General features: G+C 42.6%; 1 long non-coding RNA gene across 1 annotated transcript; it reads right to left on the bottom strand.

Moving 5' to 3' along the window:
* Window positions 1-4,439: 4,439 nt before the first annotated feature.
* LOC125528721 lies at window positions 4,440-5,278 on the bottom strand. The gene is made up of 2 exons (XR_007292462.1): window positions 4,795-5,278; window positions 4,440-4,688 (listed from the first exon to the last, which is right to left on the bottom strand). It is a non-coding gene; the product is annotated as an uncharacterized LOC125528721 (long non-coding RNA).
* Between the last annotated feature and the right edge of the window lie 533 nt (window positions 5,279-5,811).

Below are 5,811 nucleotides of genomic sequence, written 5' to 3' on the forward strand. Positions count from 1 at the left end.
TAAGTGCCGTCCAACCCTCAACTGACTTCCCGATCAAGCTGGTCATGCCAGAAGCAAACTGCCCGACTAGGTGCTCAACAGGCGCCCTCACCTAAGCAGAAAACAAAAAGTAACAATAACGAAAACATATTAGAGTCACGTGCGTAAGAAAAATAAGCCAGAACAACCGTAAAGAGATATCGAATGCAAGAAAATAGAAATTCAGAAAACAAATAACCATCCTTGATTACCTCAGCAGGACAAGATGGAGCTGAATGCACATCTATCCACTTGCCAAAGTTTTGTGGCCCACCAAACACACTGTAGTCTATAGCATGCTTTGCCATCACCTGAAAAATAATAAAAAACAACTAAGATGTCAAAAGAAAATAAGGAGCAGTGACTACAATTCATGTATTGCAAAAAAGGAAAACAAGGAGTTTCGACATGGAATGGCAGAGTTGCCGTATGGGGTCAAACATGGGTGCCATGTGTAGACAACCATGGTTGCCAAGGTATTTATCGCTTGTTAGCCATAAATGGTTACCGTATGGGGATTTTTTTTCATATTTTATGCAACATCGAAATTCAAGAATGTCGTGCAAGAAAAAAGGCAGAACTAACCTGCAGTTTCCCATATTTTGTATTAGATATCCTGTCTGCGGCAAGCACAGCCTTGACAGCATCATACGTCCACACAGAGACGACAAACTTATGTGGAGGCGGCGGGCCTCCTATCTCAGTAAAGTCAACAGTTGACAAATCAAGACGATCGACGTACATGAGCTGGCATACACAATAAAAAGCAAGCTATGTTAGTTGCCATCATGCTATGTTGAAAGAAGCTTATGCAGTTTCCTTGAGTCACAAGTTGAAAAAGATGGGAAGAAAGATTTGCCATCTATCTATGTTAGTTGCCATCATGCTATGTTGGCAGTTGCCATCCTATTATGCTGGTAGTTGCCACCAGTTCAACATGGTAGTTTCCGTCCAGATTGTATAAAGAGAACAAATGTATGAAATGAACACGTTTTGTGTTGTATAAAAATGCTATTGCCTTGTAGGCAGCAACTACAGAAGCCATGGATCAAACAAAATTCACTTTCACATGTAAAAGTGTCACATAAAAAATGAAACAAAGGGTTGCCATGCACGAACTCCTACAGTTGCCATAAAAAGGGAAAATACAAAATTCAGTTAAAAGACCAGTCAAAAACTTTGGGTTGTCAGACTATGGCCAAACAGAGATACCAAAAATGCAAAACAATTTGGTTCACACTTATGAGCAGTGCAATGTTGATTTAGGAAAAGAATGAACCGTGATAAGACCATTTGCAAAAGAGTAGGGAAAAATACCATTAGGTGCAAGCGACAGCCCTTCTGGTACATCTTGTTTGAGAATGCATCATGCAGGAAGTCTGCGATGAATCTACACCAATTCATGTTCTTAACATCTTTCAGCTTCGCCTGCACAACACAATTTCAGGACAAAAAATATGCCGCATCAACAATCAAATAAAAACATCAAAAAACTGCCAGTGACTAGCTTCCAGGTGACATCAAAATCAAAAGATTGCAGGGGAAAAGAAGTAGACAGAAAGCATTCACCAGGATAGGGAAGCACTTGTTGCTTGGGCAAAGAGATGTGGTAGGCGCAAAGACAACTGATATCAAGTACATGAGCAGCTTCATCTTAAATACCTCGCCATGCGTTCTCATGCCCTCCAGCGAAGTTGCCAGCACAGTCGTATTAGGCATGGATGCCATTCCAGGAAACAAACGGGCAAACAAAGCTTCCTCAATCTCATTATCCTCCTCATACGACACTTTGATTTCTCCATGGGGCACACCCAAAGTGCAGAACACAGATTCCTCATTCAAAGGCAGTCTTCCAGGTCCTGGAATCACAAATTCCCTAGACACAGGCTCATATATCTCACCGAGCCAGTCGCATACAAGATTTACTAGATTCTTGCACCGAACATCCATCAGAGTCTGCATCCCCATCTCACCGGCAGCTCCTTCTGCTCATCAGTAAATCCCTCGGTCAATATAGTTAGGCGTTCTTGTGAAGCCCTGCTGCACTGACGTTTCTTCTTCTGCATAACACAAAAAGGATCATTTGTTGCCATGTTCAATGTAGTGAAAATTTAGTTCTAACAGAAGAACAAAGACTGAAATGTCAAATTAAAGCATAGGGGGAGAGTGACCTCATCGCCATCTTTTGTCCGACCGGTCGCACGATTCTATGGTGGTAACTCCATGAAGTCATTATCATCATCTTGATGGTTACTGTGAGCCATTGTGCTACGGTAAGAACAAAAACACGTTAGGGAGAAATGAAAACACAGCCGACGGATACAGAAAGAAATGAATGAAGTAACGATTCACTGGATATCATCGATGAACAAAAATGAAAACTACCATGGTTACCCCAAAGTTTAAGCATCTGAAAGGGCAGTAATTGCCATGTGCTGAACATGCACAAAAAGGCAGAAAAATAATCAAATGAGTTGCCATGTACAACATATAATGTGGCAACTCACACCCTGGCCTCATTAAAAAATGAGTTGCCATGTAATGCAATCAAATATGTTTAGATATCACAAATCAGCATGGCAAACGTAATTGAGTGTATTGTATAGTCAAATTGCCATTACTCTGCATATGACATGGCAACTGGCAAAGGTGATTCACAAAATTAGTTGCCACTTAGAGGATATTTGTAGGCAAACAAATGCAATGAAAATTGCCATGACTGCCATTATCACACACTTAAATATGCAACTACCTAGGTATAGAAATCATACACAAAAATTACTCCCTGACTTGGATCTCATAAACTGACATTATCCTATAGATAACATGGCAACTGACATAGTTGATTCAGAAAATTAGTTGCCATCAGTGATGATAGTTGTCGAAATTGCCATGACTGTCATTATCCTACATTTTGAAATGCACCTAACTAGATCGAGGGTTCATTCACGACAATCATACCCTGAATTCAACAACAAAAAACGCCCTAAAAACACGGATTGATGCCCATATCGTTCGAGGCAAACCAGAACTAATAGCTAGAAAATCGCTCGCGCAAGCACAGGCAAATATAGATGTGGTTGCCGACCGGGCGAGCCTCACCGGCATGACTGCCACTGCAACAACGACGAAACTGTGCAATGCCGCCCTAAATGGCAAACACACGACTCCACCGCCGACAGGGACACCAGAGCGCTGCGAATGCACCGGAATCTCGAGAAAACTCGAGGGGAAAGTGAACACGGAGGGAGGGGGAATAATTCGTAGGGAGGAATGTGACCATGGAGGGAGCCTTACCTTCTCACCACGGCTGCTCCAACGACAACGCTCCGGCCCGGTGAACCCCAGCAACGGTCGCGAATGCCGTTGACTCTTCCGCCGCCGCCGCCTCGTCCTCTCGTCTTCTCCAATCGACTGGAACCACTGTGGATGGTGGGTTGGGGAGAAATGAATGTGTGTGGGAGTAATGAACCACGGCGAGGGGGGAATGGCGAGTCGAGGGAGACGCCAACCAAAGTCGTGCGTGGCGTGCGGGCGCGACGACGGTTCCACTGCACGCCCCGACTCGCAAACCGCTGTTGTCCGAGGAAGAAACGGTGTGCGGGTGAACCAACTACACACCACACATAGGCTTTGTCCTACACGGCACACGAAATCTGCCATCTCGTGTCAAGATTCGTGCAAAAACTAATCGACGGCGATAAACACGTGTGGGCGAGTTGGAGAAGTGCCACACGTGTGGACATTAGTGTTTCCGTTAAATAAACCCCCTTGTATTCTTTGTAACCGATAAAATGGAACTATAACTATTAAGTAGTAAGAAAACAAAGAAGCTGAAGTAACAACGGTTTGATAGCGTCCGCGAGGTTTGGCTTGCCGGTAGCGAACCAAATGGTAGTATTATTTTTGGGACTGTCTATTCTACATCCGGATGAAATACAATTCGCTCTCATCCATATTTTCCATCCAACCGCAGGATGCCAACTGTCCCGTGTCCCCTGTTTGTCTTTTTTCTATTTTCTTTTCTGCCCCAACTTTTAAATAGACTAACGGGTCCACATGCCCACTTTTCCAACCCAGAACAAACAGAAAAAGGCAGCTAAAAAGCAAAACAAAGGGAGGAGGTTAAAGGACCAGGATGAGGTCGCATACAAAAATACATTGACAAAGAAGAGGTAAAATTAAAATCATATTACGACCTAGAAAATGAGTGTAAAATCACTAAATAGATACTAATTTCTACAAAGCCCCACTAAGAATTACAGTGTAAGATGCAATGAAAAAGACACTGTAAAATCCACTAAAATGACACTGTAAATCCACTAAATGACACTCCCAAATTTTACCAAAGTCAGTCAAAAAAGCAGCAGTAACAAAAAGGTGAAGAAGGGATAAATTGAGATACAAGGAACAAATGATCATTAACAAAAAAAGGACCCTTGATATAGAATCAAAAATCTGCTCAAAATACGTACTGCAGAGTTACAGGCATAAAGACATGACACTACAATCAAAATGAAAAAACATACAGACCACTACTAAATCAAAAATACTGATATGCTCAGATTGCATGCTACTTTGTTCAGATTACATGCTACTAAAAAAAGAACTCAGCCACCATTTGTGCTAGGACCGCACACATGTTTAACCTCACCCGGCATTGCTTCTCCCTACACACAAATATTCAAAGAGACCCAGAATGTTAGTAAAAGAAACAAGAGGCTAAAAAGGAGAATAAGAAAATGTAACAAATGACAAAGAAAGTAAAGAACATACATCACGATAGAAACCAGTTACGAAAGACTTGTCACAACTGTTCATGGGGCTGCAAAACATGTCATTCGCATATCTGATCCTAAGATTTGGAATGTCTGCACTGGAGAAAAAGTTTGCCATCTGAGTTCTTGGTGTGAATATCTCCATATACTTAAATGTGAAGACACCACGTTCATGGATGAAAAGATAAAAAAAACACAAATAAGAAAAATAAAGCTTTCATACAAATCTGTATAAAAATTAAACAAGAACATGAAAAGGCAGAAAAACTTAAATACCGATTATCTTGCTTAGGGACAGCTGGGTACAACACATGAAACTCTTCGAAGTTAATCATTTTCATGTTAGAAAGAAAATAAAGTACTATTGGTGATGAAGCCATGTATCTAGGGTAGGGGCACGGACTTGTCCAAGGAGCCCTACCCTAGGACATCCCTAGAAGAAGTCACCTTTCAATCGACTTGAAGGTATCCCACTTGATGGATTCAAGACACTCGACCAGAAAGCTATCACTTGACCATGAAGCCAACCACTCGACTGCCAGGAGACCTATAGTCACTCCGCAGGCAAACGGTCAGCTGTTAAGTAGTTTTTATGGTCATTATAGCACTTTATTAGGGGCGTTACCAGTAACGCCCGACCTTAAATGTACCTGAAAACCCTGCATTACTGAGGGCAAGAGGGGGCCGGCGAACTCTATATAAGCCACCCCCCTCCTCAGTATGAAGGGTTCGCACCCCTGTTATTCACACGCCAGTAATCCAGTCGACCGCCTCCGGGCACCGAGACGTAGGGCTGTTACTTCCTCCGCGAAGGGCCTGAACTCGTACATCTTGGTGTGTTTACAACTTCCCAATAGCTGAGATCTAGCCTCTCCATACATACCCCCCTACATCACTGTCAGAGTTAGAACCACGACACGTATCTTTTTAGATCAATATAGTCAGGATTCACCAAGCAGCAAAACCAAGTGGCAGGGTGCTCCTTGCGTGTTGGCGTGAGAAATCAAGCACGCGC

Source organism: Triticum urartu, unplaced genomic scaffold (genome assembly GCF_003073215.2).
Source record: "Triticum urartu cultivar G1812 unplaced genomic scaffold, Tu2.1 TuUngrouped_contig_5062, whole genome shotgun sequence".
In the NCBI taxonomy this organism is placed as follows: domain Eukaryota; kingdom Viridiplantae; phylum Streptophyta; class Magnoliopsida; order Poales; family Poaceae; genus Triticum; species Triticum urartu.